This window comes from Phocoena phocoena, chromosome 8 (assembly GCF_963924675.1).
Source record: "Phocoena phocoena chromosome 8, mPhoPho1.1, whole genome shotgun sequence".
NCBI classification, from domain to species: domain Eukaryota; kingdom Metazoa; phylum Chordata; class Mammalia; order Artiodactyla; family Phocoenidae; genus Phocoena; species Phocoena phocoena.
In genome coordinates, this window is record NC_089226.1 from 41,980,383 (window position 1) to 42,001,274 (window position 20,892).

Sequence of the window (20,892 nt, forward strand, 5' to 3'; positions counted from 1 at the left end):
CATAAATCACTGCAAGATCCTTTTTGACCCACCTTCTAGAGAAATGGAAATAAAAACCAAAATAAACAAATGGGTCCTGATGAAAGTTAAAAGCTTTTGCACAGCAAAGGAAACTATAAAGAAGACAAAAAGACAACCCTCAGAATGGCCGAAAATATTTGCAAACAACAAAGGATTAATCTCCAAAATATAGAAGCAACTGAAGCAGCTCAATATCAAAAAAGCAAACAACCCAATCCAAAATTGGGCAGAAGACCTTAATAGATATTTCTCCACCCAAGATATACAGATTGCCAACAAGTACATGAAAGGATGCTCAACATCATTAATCATTAGAGAAATGCAAATCAAAATTGCAATGAGGTATCACCTCACACCAGTCAGAATGGCCATCACCAAAAAATCTAGAAACAATAAATGCTGGAGGGCATGTGGAGAACAGGGAACCCTCTTGCACTGTTGGTGGGAATGTAAATTGGTACAGCCACTATGGAGAACAGTATGGAGATTCCTTAGAAAACTAAAAACAGAACTACCATATGACCCAGCAATCCCACTACCAGGCATATACCCTGAGAAAACCATAATTCCAAAAGAGTCATGTACCACAGTGTTCATTGCAGCACTATTTACAACAGCCAGGACATGAAAGCAACCTAAGTGCCCATTGACAGATGAATTGGTAAAGAAGATGTGACCCATGTATACAATGGAATATTACTCAACCATAAAAAGAAACGAAATTGAGTAATTTCTAGTGAGGTGGATGGACCTAGAGTCTGTCACACAGAGTGGAGTAAGTCAGAAAGAGAAAAACAAATACCATATGATAACACATATATATGGAATCTAAAGAAAAAAAAAAGGTTCTAAAAAACCTAGGGGCAGGACAGGAATAAGGACGTTGCCATAGATAATGGACTTGAGGACACCGGGAGGGGGAAGTCTAAGTTGGGACAAAGTGAAAGAGTGGCATGGACATATATACACTACCAAATGTAAAATAGATAGCTAGTGAGAAGCAGCTGCATAGCACAGGGTGAACAGTTCGGTGCTTTGTGACCACCTAGAGGGGTGGGTTAGGGAGAGTGGGAGGGAGATGCAAGAGGGAGGGGATATGGGGATATATGTATACGTATAGCTGATTCAGTTTGTGATACAGCAGAAACTAACACACCATTGTAAAGCAATTACACTCCAATAAAGCTTTTTTTTTAGAAAGAAACACTCATATTTTAAGGAGTTACATGGAAAATATTTTCATTTTCTTCAATTTGTACCTAAAATCAGTAAGTTTTGTTTTAGCCATGCTGCAAGTATTACTTTCCCTGAGATATTGGAAACCTGGTGCCAGTAACTTTTTATTTGCCTTTAAGACAAAATTTACTGGAGCCTTCTATCTTTCCGAGTTGGAAGGCTTAGGTGAAGAAATGTCTGAAGAAAATTTCATTTCTCAGAACATATTTCTGAGCTTGTTTGAGAGTGACAGTAGTGGTGTTACAAGATATTGAAGCACTGCTCCCAAAAGCTAGTGGAGAGGCCAGAGTGGTGTGAAAATCTCCGGCAAACCTGTCAAGCATCCTCCAACTCATTAGGGTAGCACAGAGTGTTTTTAACAGTGGTCCCAGTCAAAGAAGCTGGCCCAGTCTTCATATTGACAAATACCATTTAGAGATCACAACATATTTTTGCTTAGTGTTTTTTAAAATGGGGGCAGAGTATATTTTGTTTTTTAAACTCTGAATAAACATGCATGCTTTATCCCATGATGGTTAGAATATTCGGAACCTCTAGAGAATTCAGGAAACACCAGGTTTTAATTACTAGAAGTCTGAGTGTTACTTATGGGAGAGGATTTATAATAATATTCTGTTAAGGTTAAGTTTGGACTAATAGACTCCATAAGAATCAAGATGGAAAAAGAGTTTGTTCATTTATTAGCCCGTATACTTACTTGGGCAAGCATAAATGCATTCTATACACACTCCTGAGTGTCTATTATGTTCCAGAAGCAGAGGGTCTAGAGGTTAGTATGACACAGTTCCTGCTTCAAGAAGCTTGCATCCTACTCTCGCTGTATCTACTCACCTTTTCTGTGCCTTAGAACACAAGTTAGCAGCAATTTTAATTCAGCATAATAGTTATACTTGCTTCCTTTGCAGGGTCCCTGTCACTTTCAGAGTATCTCCAAGTCCCCAAGTTGCTTTTATTGTACAGAGAAAAGGAAGCTCTTTTTTCTTTTTTTTTTTTTTAAAGTGAACAACTATTTAAAAAACATTTCCAGAACAGCTACTAGGATCTCAGATGCGTATCTCTACTTCACATGATGTAGAGGGCCCTCGACTGGTTCCTGAACAGTCCCCAGGGGATGGTTTCCAGGAGTGTTTTCTCTTGGAGCAACCGAATTCCTCTGGGAATAGGAACAGCTGCTGATGGGAGATTGCTCAGCACAAATCATTCTCTTGCCCCCAAAAGGGTTACAAACAGCCCTTCTGAGAACAGACTTGGAAGGCGCTTCTTTACTGTGGTGGCACATGCCAGTGCAGGAAGGAGACGGCTTCTCCCTACTTGCACTCCAACGTGGTACATCCTTGGTCAGTTTCATTAGCATTTCCCTAACAATTGATTAACTTGGAAGGAACAGTAGGGTTTATTTAGTCTGAATGATCCTTTCATCCTAAGTATAAGCAGAATATCATAGTGGTTTGAGTTTGTTGCTAAATAACAGTCTTTCCCAATTCTTGCTTTTCCCTAACAGTGTCATTCCCTAACTTGGCCCCAGCATCTTGGGTGGTCCTCCCTCATGTCCCTGGTAAAGACACTGAGAACTGCATCAGCAATGATCTCGCAGCAAAGTCTGCCACACACAAGTCCATAGCTCTTGAATGGAGCCAATTTGAAATCTTGGCCAGGATCATTGAACTCCAATCAAGCCTCCAGGCTGACATGACCCTGCATTTGTCTCGCAATGGCTGTCTCCCAGCATTGGCAGTCTCTGCCCTGCAACAGACACATACAAGGACCTTGCCAACCAAAAAGAGCAAAGAGGCAGAGAAAGAGGGAAGGGTAGGGACATTTTACTATCCTTTTTTGTTCTAAATCAATAAACTCAGATATATTTTTAATATATGCCACCTAGCTAGCTTAACCAAAAATACGTAGTTGCATTAACCATTCAACCAGTTATTCTTAGTTGCCAGGTATAGTGTCTGTTTTGTTTGCTTCTGGACATATTCCTTGCTCTCAATATGCTTATATTCGTGTTTTAGACTCCTAACAAAGAAGAACAATCATAAGTAACTTTTTTTTTTTTTTTTTTTTGCGGTACGTGGGCCTCTCACTGTTGTGGCCTCTCCCGTTGTGGAGCACAGGCTCCGGACGCGCAGGCTCAGCGGCCATGGCTCACGGGCCCAGCCACTCCGCGGCATGTGGGATCTTCCCGGACCGGGACACGAACTCGCGTCCCCTGCATCGTCAGGCGGACTGCCAACCAATGCGCCACCAGGGAAGCCCATAGGGAACATTTTTAACTGCCTAGACATGTAATGAGAGATTTGTCGTTTCTGGGACAGGGGAAATTTTTGCTTGCTGAGGTAGTCAGGAACTTTGTTGAAGAGGTGCAACATGGGTGAATCCTAAAGGATGGGAGGGGATTCAGAGAGCGCGGCAGAATGAATTGGTAATTTCCAATGACTTATATAAAGGGATCACCGTGGTGGGCAGAAATGCATAAGACCTAGGGACAGTGAGAGTACTGGGCTAGAGATTTTCAGTGGGAGTTTTAGTGGAAAATACTAACATGAAGTCTAGATTTGAAAGATCCTGGAAAGCTAGGCAGGGGAGTCTGTCATCTTAAGGCAGCTGAGAGACACTGAGGATTTTCAGTTGAGAAATGACAAGATGAAGACAGTGTTTTAGGGCACTAATGGTGGTTTATGTGATCTGCTTTGAAGAGGGGAGAGCCTAGAATTAGAGAAACCAGTAAGAGTGAGGAGGGCAGTGGCCAAGAGGGTGGGATTTGGAATTTGATAGATCTGTGTTCCAGTTTTAGCCGCTTCATTTCCTAGATTGTGCAAGTCACTTCACCCTTCTGAATTTCAGGTTTGGATAATAACCTTTATCCTCTTAATACATTCAGCAAAAACTCCTGAGAACCTACTCTGCTGCCAGGGTCTGTTTTGGGCACTGGGGGTGTCGTGGTGGGCAAAATGAACAACCCCCTACGCTGAGCTCCAATTCTCCACGGCTATAGGAGAATTGGGAGGATGAAATGAGGTAATGTACAATAAATGGTGTCCATGGTGTAGAACAGATGCTCAATAAATGGTGACTAGAAAGTCCATGGTAGTTGTACTTAGGTAATGAAACAGAAAAATTCCAACAACATGCTCTTCTAGACTGATTGGTTGCCAGAGAACAAACACAGGTACACATTTCAGGATATGGATTCCATGCCACTGGCTCCTTCTCAAGGAAGCCTCTATCCTTTTGTTTCAACTGGGCTGGACTTCAATAACTTGAAACTTTCACACCCGCGTGGACTTATCTTGCTTGTCGCAGACCCATTGAGTCAGACGCCCGTGATCCAGGAGGAGTTTCCCCCTCTCTGGATGTCTGGGCCGTGCAGTCTGCCACAGGCCTTTCCTCAGCCCAAAGCAAAATGCCTTTCCTTCCCTCAGTCAGTCCTATATCCTCCTGCTTTCCACCTGACAAGAGAGCAAGAACTGGGATTATCTCCTCAACATCCCTGTGGTCAGGCCAACTCTGCTAAAGCAAAATGTATCCTTAAAGGATTTGTTCATGATCTGAGCACTTGTGGTTTTTCTCACCAGCTGGTGGACCAAAAGAACAAACTATGTTTGATATCTTTAATATCTTCCAAAGCAATGCCAAGAAGAAGCACTGAAACACATTTTATTTTTATTCTGCATTTGCAACTCTATAATTTGACTTGGAGTCTGCTGCCAGTGAGTTATTCAGCAGTATTTCCTGACTCTCCATTACAGGTGGAATATTGTGCTGGATGTTAGGGTTGAAAGTCTGGAAAAGTCCGTATTTCTCATTGTTATACTTCAAAGGAAGTACCACTAGACTGGGGAAACAGAAAACAAGGGTTCTAGCCCTGCCTGCGGCGTAGGATCCTAAACAATGCATTTAAATTCACTGTGAAATCTGAACAATATTAAAGCAGTTAACATTCACGGAATGTACTAAGTGCTTTACATATATTATCTTGTCTTATTCTCATAGCAACCAGACGAAGTGCATATTATCATTATTCTTCTTTTATACACGAGTGAGGTGAGGCTTGGAATGCCCAGCCCACCCCCCCGACCACACTGCCACTAGTGACAAAACCAAAGCTGAAACTACATCTCTCTAAATCCAGAGCCCTGAGGCTTAACCTTCATTCCCCAGGGTCATTATAAACCTCTAACTAGTTAATATATATAAGAGTATACTTTGAGCTTGTAACAAATGTAGAAAACGCTCTTTTGTCAACTGTAAAACCTTTGAAATAAAGGGTTGTATCTGATTTTCGTGTATATCTTACTCGTACTTGGTGTGAATGAGTGGGTGATCAAGGCGTATTGGATGGACAAAACAGTTGTATACTGTGCTACCTTATTTCTGGCCGCACTGCCATATCGAATTAATGTCCACTGAACTGCCCCAAACGACGCTGTTTACAGAATGGGGACTGGATATCGTTTATGTATTGAAATGAAGTGCCCCTAGCTCTCAAATTCTATTTTCAATTACTACACAATTTTGAGGGCATGCATATCTATAATAGGGTAAACTGTCATTCTTAGGAATTTCTACCGTGTTAAACTGAGAGTCCGTCCTACGAGATTGTCACGACTGCAGTATGAAGAGAGCACAAAAATGCCGGGGGAGAATCAAGAAAGCAATGCTCATTCAGGGGGAATAAATAATGAAAGGCATCAAGAGTAATTATCTTTAAGAGGGTTTTGAAGGAATGGCAGGCGATTGTGACTGTCCTACTAGGATGTGACACACCAACCCCTGTCCCCTGGTTTTCTTCCCTCATACCTCTCTTGGCCTCCTAACATTGTAAGACTAACTGTAAAATAAGTAGTTCTTTTAAACAATATTTACTGTTTTTTGGTCTTGTGTTTTAAACAGTCGTGTAGTTGCAGACAGAGTAGACAAGGCATTAGATCAGACACCACTTCTGCACCACTTTCCTGTCTCTTTTCGGCTCAGCACCTGTTTCCCGGACCTCATGTGGTCATGTGGCCCCAACTGACCATGCCTTGCTTCTGGCTGATGACCAGGGTTCCACCTGGTATCCATGCGTGTGCAAACCCAAAGTGCAGAATTAAAGCTCCGTGGACTGAATCTGAGTCCAATGGGAGATGGGTGCATGTGGATAAAGGCTCTTCCTTCTGTCCTCCTATGGATGACCTTGAGATTCTGGTTATACAGCTTCCTGAACATTCCTGTGGCAGCCAGCTTGATAATGCATCCTTGTATTGGCTCGCCCTCCTTCCCCGCTTCTCTCCTCTTCTCCCCCACTTTTCTCTCCAGTAAATTAAGAGCATACATACCCTCAACCACAGTCTCTGCTTTCTGGGATACTCAGTTTGTGACAAACGTTAAGAATGGGAGGTCAATATCTTAGCCATGAATATCCTTAAAACAAGGTCTTTATTGTTTGATTCATGGATATCAAATGTGACCATGAGAAATGTAGAATGGATTTGTTGAACTACCCTAAAAGCATAAAAATCATGTCCTTCAAGAATATTTAGTGAAAATGATCTGGGTTAATGACCACTATATTAAAGATGAATACAAGTAAGCCATCTATTCTCTGTGTTCTAATTTTATGTAAAATATGTATTTATGTATATGCAAGAGTAACATGAAAGAAAAACACTAACATGTTAACTATGGTTATCTCTGGGTGATGGTATAAGGGCCGATGATTTATTTAGTCTTTTTATAATTTTCCTTATGGTTTATGACCATACTCTACTTTTAAAATTAGAAGGGAAAATATCTAGTTATTAGAAGTGAGCCTTAAGAGTCATTTATTCCTTCTTTAAAGTTTTGTTCTCCATAAAAGCAAATGTGTGTTTCTGCCTGAGGAAGCATCCCAGAGCCTTCTCTTTTTCACAGATCAAAAGTCGATATGGTTTATGCTATAATTCAGTTGCCAGTAGAAGCCTAGAGATGGCTTTACACTTCAGGTGTGTGGGAGCTGCCATGGCAGTGAGGCAGACGACACATTCACGGGTAGGAGGATGATGTTAATGACAGTAATGATGGGGGAAAAGCACAGACTGAGTACTGACAGCGTAAAGATGTTGTCAGAGCACACAGGTGAATATGGTCCCAAAGTCTAGATTTAATCTGCATTTCTATAAGACATCCCGACAGCCAGCCCTGAGCATCACCCTCAATTGGTGATGATTGATAAGGAGAACTAGGTACAGAGACTTTTCTGGGCCTGTAGCATCGTAATTGCTCTACATATGAGTAAAATAGGTGGCTGCCTATGTAGCATAGTGGGAGGATTCTGCCTAACCCCAACGTCCTTCATAGGTGCCTGAAATTCCTCCATTATTACCTCTTTGTGATAGATTAAGCAATATCCACCCCCAGGTTAGGCAGAATCCCTCAATGTATTCCTGGGAAGACATTATATTATACCATTATCGGTACTTGTCATTTTATATTATTAGATTTTTTCATCTTTGAAAACAAACTAAGAGCAGATTAAAAGAACAAGGAGTAAAAAAAAGGAGAGTCTGACTTCAGATATTCTGTAGGAGCAAGCTATTGTCTACTGTTAAGAGAGCCAAAGGACTGTGTATTATCAAAATAATAATTTCACATATTTCTCTCTCTCTCCCTCTCTCTCTCTGTCTCTATGTCTCTCTCTCTATCTGTCATGTATCTATCACACATAACCTCAGGCCTATGTGACTGCAAGGTCCAATTTTTTTTCATTTATTTATTTTTATTTATTTATTTTTGGCTACACTGGGTTCTCATTTGCTGTGCGTAGGCTTTCTCTAGTTGTGGAGAGCGGGGGCTACTCTTCATTGTTGTGTGCAGGCTTCTCATTACGGTGGCTTCTCTCATTGTCGAGCACGGACTCTAGGTGTCCACGCTTCAGTAGTTGTGGCGCATGGGCTTAGTTGCTCCACAGCATGTGGGATCTTCCCGGAGTAGGGCTCGAACCCGTGTCCCCTGCATTGGTAAGTGGATTCTTAACCACTGCGCCACCAGGGAAGCCCTGCAAGGTCCAGTTTGACTGCAAAGTCCATAGGGTAGTTTGCCCCCAAATCTTCACCCTTTCTATATTTGCTCCCTTTGCCATGTGACTTTACAGTTGTTCCCTCTAAACTTTGAACTGAGCTATAAATCTTGCTTTGACCAATGATCTATAAAGAGAAATGGCAGCCAAATGCCATTGTTATGATAAGAACATGCCCCAACCAGCCCACTGATCCAAGATGAGAGATATTTGAAGTAGGACCTCCTCACAGAAGCACAGACTAGATCAGCTGGCCCCCAGCTGGCCCACAGATGTGGGATCAGTAATTCATGATTATTAGTTTAAGCCAACAAGTATGGAGTGATTAATTACAGAGCAATAGCTGAGTGATACAATGTTCTTTCTGTTCTTACAACCTAAATTCATTGGATCATAGCTCAAAAAACTTGGAGCATCCGTGTGGGCATTTTTTTCTCCAGTACGTTTGGCACTTGATATGTGATTGATAAATATTTGTTAAATGAATGATTCTTCACAATAGTTTCCAACTGATCTTTTCAGCCTTAACTCTATGTTAAAGGTAAATTGGGTCCCCCGCAAAAAGATATGTTGAAGCTGTAACCCCCAGTACCTCAGAATGTAAACTTATTTGGAAATAGGGCCTTTACAGTAGCAATCAAGTTAAGATGAGATCAGTAGGGTGAACCTTAACCTGATATGACTGATGTTCTATAAAAAGAGGACATTTGGATACAGAGGCAGACACACCCACACACAGAGAAAAGACAATATGAAAACACCAGGGAGAAGATGGCCAGGTGACTTGATTGAAGCATCTACAAGCCAAGGGATACCAAGAATTGCCAGCAACCACCAGCAGCTAGGAGAACACAAGGAAGGATTCTCTTCTAGAGCGGCGAGAGAGAGCGTGGCCCTGGTAACACCTTGAGTTCAGACGTTTAACCTCCAGAACTGTGAAACAATACATTTCTGTTGTTTTATTTCAAAAACAAACTTATGGTTACCAAAGGGGAAACGTAAGGGGGAGGAATAAATTAGGAGCCTGGGATTAACATACATGCACTACTACGTATAAAATAGATAACCAACAAAGACCTACTGTATAGCACAGGGAACTCTACTCAATGTGCAGTAATGGCCTATTTGGGAGAAGAATCTGAAAAAGAATGAATACATGTATATGTATAACTGAATTATTATGCTGTACACCTGAAACTAATACAACATTGTAAATCAACTATACTCCAATAAAGTAAAAAAAAAAAAAAAGAGACCCACTGTTTGGTACTTTCTTAGGGCAGCCACAGGAAACCAGTGGACAGCTCCACTACTTTCTCTCTGCTTCAGTCACATCTAGCCACTGCCTTGTCCATGTACTCCTCTCTGCCCTTATATGTAAAATTCCCCTCCTTTGGAATTCTCCTCTTTTTCTTCCTCAGCTGTTTAAATTCCTATGCAACATTGTGAAGCAATTATACTGCAATAAAAATGTGAAAAAAAAAAAAACCAACAGAAAGCTCACCTCCTCTGAGAAGTGTGAGAGAGTTCATTTCTCACTCTACTGTGTTCTTATTTTTCTTGCTTCATAACTGCCCTGTAGTATGTGTCACGTTGTGGTTCTTTACCTGTTTGGATGCATATTTTTTCCCCTTGTGGACTGTAAACTCCTGGAGGGTAGGACCTGTGTATTATATACCTCTCCTTACATCTTCCACTTCTGCTATAGTTTCTGGCTGTTAGAGGTCCTTGTTCCGTACTTGCTGACTGACCACAAAGGCTTAATGAATGAGGCTTCCTTTGGGAGTATAGGCTTGAGAGGTGGCCAGGGGACACCTGGATGGTGGCTGGAGGGCACTGGCATCTGTGGGGAGAGGGCATTGTGTGGGGCTGGAGAGGCAGACAGAAAGGAAGATATAGGCTGGCTACTTAAGCTTTTTCTCAAAGGAGAGTCCAACTCTCCCCACAGGAAAGGTGTGAGTAAAAGTGCACTTCTGGTTCTAGTCCATACACTTAGCACCTGATTATTATTGTTGGAAGTTTATCACTGAAGAGAAAAAAAATGAAGAGGGCCAGAAGCCTCCATGTAACCAACTTTCTCAGAGCCCTGACATTAGAGAATAAAGATCTTGTGGAGGAACGCGTTAACGGGCAGGGTCTTTGAAGTCAGGAAGACTGGGGTTGGAATTTCCCTTGTACCACTTGTCTACTGTGTGACCTTGACTAAGTTCTTTAACCTCTCTGAGCCTCTGTTTCCTCATTTATAAAAATGGAGATGTCTCTTTCTGCTTCATAAAGCTGCTGTAAGGATCAAAGGGTACATGCAATCTGAAAGAGATGGGAGCATGGGTGGTGTTCTTAAACACCAGCTTCCCTGCTTTAGGCCTAATGAATTAATAACTCAATCCAGAACAGGGATGCGGCCTCTTTGGCAACACGAGCAAGCAATTAGAACATTCTGATCCTTAGATCACACTGCTTTATCCTGCGCTAATCACAGTAAAATACACGTAAGTGATTAGAGGGTAGAAAAAATTGGGGCAAACCGTACAATTCTGAAGAATTTACATCAAGTTCAACCCTTTATACAGTTTTATAGATGAAAAACTTACGGAACTCAAGGTTGAGATGAAAATGGACAGACTCTTAACTCAAGCAGTAAAAGGGGTCTCTTTTTGTAATGATATAAGTACAATAACTCCTGGTTGAATTTTATCAGGGTTCACAGGTTTTTCACTGTTGGATAGAAACTGCAGTATGGTACCTGCATTCAGGAAAGAATATAAATAATATATTCATAAATGCCAACAATTTTGTGCTCTTATTTCATACCTGTCACCTCACATTAGGAAATACATCTTTCTGTGGGTATTCAAACACGCCAACCGTCCTTTCGTCTTTAGAACTGTTTCCATTTCCATTATTAAAGCCTGGTCAGAGGCAAATTCTTATTCTTGAAAATTGCAGTTCATGAAAACCATTTTCAAACTGAGCAAAATTATTTCCATAACATTTGGTTCCTTCATGTGTGCATTTATTTTTATTTACTAGAAGAGATTTTCTGGCAGCCGAATATAGATTCAGCAACAGGTTGGCAGGTGTGCCAGGTGCTTGATTGTCCTTATAGCCGTGGGTCAACCTCTACTCAGAAGGGCCGCCCCAAATATACCTTCCAAATGAGGATTCTTCTCAGCCTCATAGCGGGAATAGAGACAAAGCTTTGCTTTATGGTGAGTACAAATATATTTAAAATATATTTCCCCCTTGAGGTTTAAGTTTTACTGTGTGTAAAAAAGAGAATGTGAGTTTTAGTGCCTTTCCTAACCAAGATCTCCTATTAAATTCTTTAAATTACATGTGTGAAAAATAAAATTAAAGAAAAGCAATATAAATAACAGAACTGTAGAGCATGTATAATAAACACCTCTAAATCAAAAGGGCTCATAAAAGTAATATTTTGAAGCTTTTACTAATAACAATCTAAAAACACTTGAAAATTAATATACCTACACAGTGCTGCCCTTTCTCCTCTAGGAAGCTGAAAGTGTTTCACTGATACTCTTTGCCTATCTTTAACACATGCTACAGGTTGTGGAAAGCACAGAATTTATTTCTCTTGATTTGTGTATGGGAAGATCTGACCACAGAGAGGTCGAGTAGGTCTCCTGCTTGCTAAACCCCACATTACAAATTTAAGATTACACTTTTTCAAATTCTTTCACACAGCACATCTCATTTTATTCTAGCCCAGAAGATCTGGCTTTAGTCATCCCACACTGCCTTCTCCCAGCCCAGAGCCAAGTGGCTTCCTTTGTAAATCTGGTGTTCACACCTCCCTTCCAGTTATGCAGTTGCTTGACTCCTCTCCCCAAATCGGCCCTCAGGCAGAAACCAGCTCAGATTAGGAGAGTTTTGTGCAATCTTCTTCCTCCCACAAACTCCTGTCTAACAATCAGATGCTCCTCGGTGTACTAACTCAGATGGTATAAAACTAGCTGAAAATTAAAACACTGAAGACAAGGGTCAGACCTGACTACTTTAAGCCTCAAGATAGTCCTGTAAGGTAGGCTTTGCTTTCTCCTTGCAGGGAGTCATGAGTGCCTGCATTGACTCTTCAATCTTTCATGGATAAGCTGTGCTCATTACTGGGAATACAAAGTAAGAGACCTTATGTTGAGATAATGTTGTGAATTGTGCATTTAAGTACCATCCTCTCCCCCAGATAGGAAAGAAAAACAAAAAACCATAGAATGGGAAATTTTTAAAGAGATTTCTATGCTTTAAAACAAGACAAGTATCTCCATGGACCAGAAATGAAATTTAAATGCAAAGTAAGGACAAGGCTTAAGGACTCTCCTGTTGGTCTCCTGGTTTCCTGTTCCCAAATAAGCAGAGCCAATCAGGAGACCAGTTTATGCAGGACAACTGGACTGAAAGTGCTTCTCAAAGAGGTGGGAACTGGAGGCAGGCTCAGTGCTTGAAAGCAGGGACCAGGGTGCATCTCCCACTGGTGAAACGATGTGGAAAAGGTATCGTCAACTGCTTTCTAGGCTGGAGTCCATATGTAGCTATAGAACTATGGAAACTGGAGGACACATTACTGCATTAGGAGGTAAAATCAGTGTCAAACCAAATTAGATCACTTGAGAAGTCACATAAAAATATAAAATCAAGATGACTTTTGAAATATTGATTTTTTTAAATTCTCTTAACGATCAACCCTAAGTATAAATTGTGTCCTAAACTATTTACAATACGGTAGTTTGAAGCCAATATAATTATCAAGATATTGAGAACATTGTTTAAATTTTTATATTAAATTTTTTGTATTACATGTCGATTTACAATATACCTTCTATATCAGAAGAATAGTACTGCAAGTGACATAAATACATATACATAAATTGGCTTGCTACCTCAAACATGGTTCACTGATCGGATGCTGGTATCAAATAAATGTGGAGACCATGCAATGGAAGAGATGCTTGTGGTGCTCAAGTGATGAAACACTTGTGAGTGCAGAGTCATATGGGAAACATTTGAAGAGGAGATAATCCATCCTAGAGGAAATTAGGGCTAAAGGCTGAAGGGCAGATATCATTAGCCAAGCACGGAGGGGGTAGGAGGGCATTCCAGGCAGAAGAAGCAAAATCAGCAAGGGCCTGGCAGACTTGAAGAACACCAAGTCATACTGATGTAAAATGTCTAGTGTTTTCCTTGGGAAGCAATAAAACGTACAGGTTCAACAAAGGAAAAAAAAAAAAGCACAGGACTTAGAATCAGACAAACTGAAGTCTGAGTCCAAGCTGTGCCACTAGCTCTGTGAACTTAAGTTGCTTTTCTTTGATGAGCATGGATGCCTCATATGCAAATGATAATAATCATTCCTGTCTCATAGGATCACTTTGAGGGTCACCAGAGATGGTGTGCTCTACTGAGCACCATGACTCGCCTATGTCCAATGTTCAGTGATTGCTGTAGGTGGTAAGGATTTTCTAGGAAAGATTAGTGCAGGTAGGCAGCAGTGGTCCAGATCCACCAGGGGCAGCCTGCAGACTGCATTGTGAGCGAGGACACTTTTGGCTCATACATCCTACCCTGAACCTTGCAAGGCAGTAGCCTTCAATACTCTGAGGTAACGGATTAAGAAAATGAGGGGCAAGGAAGAGACCTTTCGAATGAGTCATGATGGAATGGAACAAAGTATTGAAAGAGGTAAGGAACCACTTAGAGAAACTCCCTGTGGAGAGCACTTTTAAAAGAGCATTCTGAACTGGGGGAAAAATGACCCTTCTCCCTTTTCTTTTTTTTTTTTATAAATTTATTTATCTTATTTATTTATTTTTGGCTGCATTGGGTCTTCGTTGCTGCGCGCGGTCTTTCTCTAGTTGCGGGGAGCGGGGGCCACTCTTCACTGCGGTGCGCGGGCCTCTGACTGCGGTGGCTTCCCTTGTTGCAGAGCACGGGCTCTAGGTGCACAGGCTCAGTAGTTGTAGCTCACGGGCTCTAGAGCACAAGCTCGGTAGTTGTGGCTCACGGGCTTAGTTGCTCCACGGCATGTGGGATCTTCCCGGACCAGGGTTCGAACCCGTGTCCCCTGCATTGGCAGGTGGATTCCCAAGCACTGCACCACCAGGGAAGCCTGACCCTTCTCCGTTTTCTTTGCCAGGAAAATCTGGCATACGATGCTGCCATGCTCCATAGTCAGGACTTGTCTGAGGGCTGGGGATGGGGACAGGGCAAAGGTTTCCACTTGTTTCTTCCAGCTGTGTGTCTTCAGCAATGCTCCAAGGAAGGCAGGGAAGAACAGTAAGTGGAGTGTTAGACAAAGCAATGTCTGCAAAGAATTTCTATCACCAAGAAAAGAAAGGGGAACGCAAGACAGGAGAAATAAAGTTGGGGTGTGTGTGTGTGTGTGTGTTTCAAGGGAAGGATTTTCTTTTTTCCTTTTTTTACATCTTTACTGGAGTATAATTGCTTTACAATGGTGTGTTAGTTTCTGCTTTATAGCAAAGTGAATCAGTTATACATATACATATGTTCCCATGTCTCTTCCCTCTTGCGTCTCCCTCCCTCCCACCCTTCCTATCCCACCCCTTTAGGTCGTCACAAAGCACCGAGCTGATCTCCCTGTGCTATGCGGCTGCTTCCCACTAGCTATCTGTTTTACGTTTTATCATAAATGGGTGTTGAATTTTGTCGAAAGCTTTCTCTGCATCTATTGAGATGATCATATGGTTTTTCTCCTTCAGTTTGTTAATATGGTGTATCACGTTGATTGATTTGTGTATGTTGAAGAATCCTTGCATTCCTGGAATAAACCCCACTTGATCACGGTGTATGATCCTCTTAATGTGCTGTTGGACTCTGTTTGCTAGGATTTTGTTGAGGATTTTTGCATCTATGTTCATCAGTGATATTGGCCTGTAGTTGTTTTTCTATGTTGAAGAGCTCACTGGAAGAGAATTCAGTCATTCTATGTTGGAAAACTTAACTCAAAAGAATGACATTAGAAATCAGAATAAGAGGCAGTGTTCTTCTCAGCTTCATGGGAAACCCCACAGCATGTTGTCACTTAATCATAGCATTGGTAACAGTTTGCTAGTGTTGTTGTTTTTGTTGTTTTTTTAATCCTCATGACTGTCTTGACTTCTGTTTGAATCGGCAGCTACTAGAAGGCACAGGCTGAAAGACACAGGGAATATCCACCAGCCTGAATTTGCTTTAAATCCTTGTCTGCAACATTCAGTCTCTCTTTCCCCTGTGTGTGTGTCTGGTGACATAGCCTAGTAATTAGACAGTGGCACCTCTCACCACAGCCATGCAGTGGGCACATTTCAGAGGAGTATGTCTCATCTCGGTAGTGATAGGGCTAGACTGGGCCTCTCCCCAACTCGGATCTCTACACAGGAACATCCACCTTTTCGGCTGGGGGAAAGAAGGCTGGGTGTAGCCACTGGACAGTTTTCACTTCCATGGAGATGGTTTATCCCTATGTGGTGTGATGGAAAGAGTTGTTTTCATCCCTGCTCTGCCAAGTACTGAGGATTTGGTTTTGGGCAAGTTACCTGACTTCTCTGAGCCTTACATTTCTCATTTGCAAGTGGGAAAACTGTACCCACCTAAAATATTTGTTACAAAGACTGAATAAAATAATATGTTTCAAGTACCAGGCACAGTGCCTGGTATATACTATGAATGCTACAAGTGCTAATTACTTCATTTAATTAGAAGTTACTGAATTCTCTGGAAAGGCTTTCTCCACTTGGTGAGGAAGATGACTCTAGACTTGAACCGTCTTCACTGCTAGTGATCCCATAGACAATAGAGTGACCCCTCTCTTGGTATCAATATCAGTCTTCAAAGACACCAATCAGCTCTGTTTTTTTCACATGTCCCCCCTCAGACCATGACAGTGACCAGAGTGATGAGATACTTTGAGCAGCCTATGTCACTTGACCACTTCTACGGTGGAAATTGTAGACAGATAAAAACTGCTGCTTATTCAAGTGTAAATGATGTAAAGTGGTGAAGAGACTGGAGAGATACAGGATGGAAGCATTGCAAGGTTGGATCCAATTTTCGATGAGAGCTTTGACCTCCTAATCTTTAAGGTTCTTCCCGTTCCTTTAATTCCATCATTCTAAAACAACTGGTCATTTGTTCTAAAAATACACCAAGTAGAAATAGTTTTGTGTATTTAGTATTAAGAAGAATGAATAAAGAAACACAATAAGGAAAAGTAAATTATCTGGAATAACAGAACCATGAGACAAGAAAACTATAGTTATGACTCATAAACCCATTGCTATTTCATGACAGTTATCACTCCCTAGTCCTTGTCTATATGCATAAATATTTTACGTATTTGTATCTGACAGTTCAGGTTTTAGGAACCACTCTCACTTTTAATTCCCAAATACTAATAGCTGGAGTTCTCATCCTTTTATATTGCAGGAAGAGCAGTCTGTTTTCAGGTTCTCCTTCCCCAAGCTTTCTACGTATCTGAAAGAAAGCTTAGTGCTCCACAAATTCCATTCTGCTACATAAGTGGCCCAGACCCAGTGATGTGCTGGTTCAGCAACTGGCTTGCTGGAAAAAAATGTGTGCATGCATATGTACATACGTTTATTATTAATTTCACTGATATGAAGGATGTAACACAATTTACAATAATAATAAAATACACAATATTTTTATAGTAAATTCCTTATCAATTGATTGATATGGAATCGATTCCCATGGAGTGATTTCATCAATTTTTGCAGAGCTGTTGTGCCCTAGACAACATATGGTTGCAACTGACAAGTGTAGTTCTGACATAAATGCTGGTTGATATTTTCGTTTATATTAAGGAATATAGCAAAAGTGAAACAATGAAAACATAGGCCGAGTTTCAATAATTTTGTTTTTGGCAATGTTTTGTGCTATTCACAATGTAACGATTACAGACATGACACAATTTAAAGGTTAATCTGGATTTTAAAATATTTCCTGTATCACTTCAGTCTGGAAAGTCAACAAGACAATAAATCAAACCCTATTTTATAGAAGTTGCCAATTTCCATGGTGTAAATGGAGCCACCATGGCTGATTTCAAGCTATCAACATGACTCCATCAAACACGGAGCTGGGGAGAGTTGGGCAGTAGCATTCCATTATATCAATGTAATATTTCCACCATACAGATACGGGGCACGTAAGCAACTTCCAGATCAGAGGTGATAGTAAAACATAGTGAAATAGGAAGTGATGAGTTCTGAGTATTTGTTACCTTTATTTTCTTTTTCTTTTCTTTTCTTTTTGTTTTTTTTTGACCACACTGTGCGGCTTACGGGATCTTAGTTCCCTGATCAGGGATTGAACCTGGGCCCTCAGCAGTGAAAGTGAGGAGTCCTAACCAGTGGACTGCCAGGGAATTCCCTAACTTTATTTTTAATAAAATTTATTTAATGGTAAGATTATAATAATGAATTTTTAATAATGTCTGCTTTCAACAGTGATCTCACAAAATTCCTGAGAATTTAACAGTTGGGTCTTTGGAGACATCATAAGCTGGCTTCAGTGCATTATTCCCTAACCCACGCTTCTACAGAGGTTAAGTTCCAGCCTCTTTGAAAGACCCTCTCCACCACTGCTACCCAAACGGGAGGAGGGGATGGGAGGCTTAGGAGGTTATTCAAAAAGGAAGCAAACTCTACCAAGATGCACCTCTACCTGAAGACAAAATCATTATTACACAGAGCAGTTAAGCTCCACACACCTTCCATGTCAGAGAATGATTTTTGCTTCACTCTCTGTAACTGAAAGGCCCACCAAAACATTCCTTTATAGACAAAGGAATCATCTGCTCCAAGGCCAAACTCTACTTGCCACCTCAGAAGGCAGACCCTGCTTATAACATTTTAAATAGATCTCCCTTTCTTTATAATAAGGATTGGTTTAAAAAAATATGCAAGACAACTCTATGTTCTAATGTGCTCAATTTTATTGTAGAAGTTCTGTATATCTACAACATATACACACTGTAAATATTACGTTAATAGTATCGTAAATGTCATATACAACTGTATTTTACATAACGTTTCCTATTTTTCTTTCCTCACATAATATATTGTATACATTTCCCTGTTGTTTGTAATTCCCATTTTACTGGCTGCATATAATATAGAATATTTCCTGCTGATTATAGTAACAAGTTCATTTAATAAAAATTTATGGAGAACCTACGTGCCAGGTATTGTGGTGCAAGCAAATCATGAATGATGCATAAAGCTCTCATGGTCCCCCTTCCTGCAACTCGCAGTCCAGGGGAGGAGAGAAACATTACACCAGACACACAAATACTTAGACATTGGTATAAAAGATGAGTGGAAAGCATATGCTTGGAAGGAATAGCAGAGACAAGACCATATAAGGTTTGGCAGACCATTTTCAGAAGATAAAATTTTATTTATTCTGAGTGTAATAGGAAGCCTTTGAAGGTTTTTAATAGGGGTGTGATGGAATGCAGTTTACATTTTTCAAAGCTCTCAGTGGCTGTTATCTGGAGATCATTGGCGGTGGGAGCAAGAGCACAAGTGAAAGGGTCACTTGGGAGGTTAGGAAGATGCTAGTAGTTTGGAGCAGGGTGGTTTCTGGGATGCTAGAAGGACGTGGAGTTTTCTGACATGTCCTCTGGGATTAGCATTGAAGGATGTGGAAGTGATTTGATGGAGGAGTTTGAGCAGCTAGGTGGATGGAGCCATTCACAGTTCAGGGAGGAGAAGAGGGTAGGAACAGACTTCAGGGGTTGGGGATTACTTGGCAGGGGAGGGTCAAGGATTCAGGGAATTTGTTTGTATGGGGTTTTTTTTGTTTGTTTGTTTTTTTGTTTTGCAGTACGCGGGCCTCTCACTGTTGTGGCCTCTCCCGTTGCAGAGCACAGGCTCCGGACGTGCAGGCTCAGCGGCCATGGCTCACGGGCCCAGCCACTCCGCGGCATGTGGGATCTTCCCGGACCGGGGCACGAACCCGTGTCCCCTGCATCGGCAGGTGGACTCTCAACCACTGAGCCACCAGGCTATTTTTAATTTAAACATATTTGGTACTTCAAATTTTGGTAAGATGAGGTTAATCTATCTACTTATTTTCTCTTCTGAGGACAAACATAAAAAGTAAATTTAAATCTTATAGGTAACAAGATACACAAGAAACAAAAAAAGTCTTGGAAACTACTAGAGAGAAGAAAGAAGAAAAAGTTTTAAAAGTTTCTGTCAAATCACAAAGAACCATTGGAATTATACCACGTTATGAAATTCTGCAAGAACTAGCTGGTTATTGGCATACAATGATTGGAAGCTTATAAGTTTCATGCATGTAATTTTTTCCTACTTATTAAAATCGGCTTTTGCTTAAACCACAAAAGAGGCTAGGGGTTAAATAGTGTAATAAAAGGGAAAGAAACTCCTTATAAGTGATTCAGCTTATATTGAGGTTATATCTTAGCTGATCCGAGTTATAAGGACTTTGAATAAATTGCAAAGACACTTTCAGTTTCTTTTCTAAAAACAAGACTCCTTCTGCAGTGTGATGCCACAAAAAGAATAGACCAGATTTAGTTACCCTCTGGTTACTGGTGGTTCTAACCTGTGTACTCTGGGCTCCAGAACCTTGGTTGTGATTGTTATTTTGGTCCCACAAATTCCAAGTCTTCCCTCTTCCAATATCTTAAAGTGTTCTTTATGGGAAACCTCAAAAGGACATCTAATACATATAATTAAATATATAGGTATTCAGGAAATTACACAAAATATCATAGAACCATGTTCTTGGAAAAGTTGCTTAGCCTCTCTCAGACTTGGTTTCCTTATATGAATTGTATGGATAGTAATACTTGATTCGTAGGGTTACTCGAGGATTAAAGGAGATCCTGTTTATAAAGTGCTTCTCACTATGCTTGGCAAAGAGAAAGCCCTTAATAACTAGCAACTATTATTATTTTATTTACTCAGGTCAGTGTTGTCCTTCTGATACTGTTCTCCTATCTCAAGTTTTCCCCAATAAGGATTTGTTGAAACCTTATGTTCTGTGCTTTACTAGAGTTTGATGTTTTTGTCACTTTATTCTATAATACCTGCTTCTCTTTCATTGGAAATTTCTCCTGCACAAATTGCTGCTCGACTATCACTTATTGAGTTGCTACTATGGGTTACAGGATGTTTCAAAAGGATTCTTCTTGCCTCAGTTTGGGCTGAGACCCCAAATCAGTAGGTGCGAGTGTTACTGAGTCCAAGCCCATACTGCCCACTGGATGATAGGCCAGTAAGTTGAGAGATGAGTTGTTGGGGCAAGGAATAGCAGCATTATTTGGAAAGCCAGCAGACTGAGAGGATGGTGGACTAGCTTCCCAAAGAATCATTCTACTCAAGTTAGAATTCAGGCTTCTTTTATACTAAAAGGGAAGGGGGTATGATTGGTTGTTGCAAACTTCTTGGTGTCAGAATCCTTTGTTCTTGCATCTGTCCTTGAGGGTCAGGTCATGATGTTCATGTTCCTGTAAGCCTCCAACAAGTCAAATGTTGTTCTCTGTTCTGCAACTTATCTCTATGTGAATGGAAAAGTGTTATACCTTTAAAGGT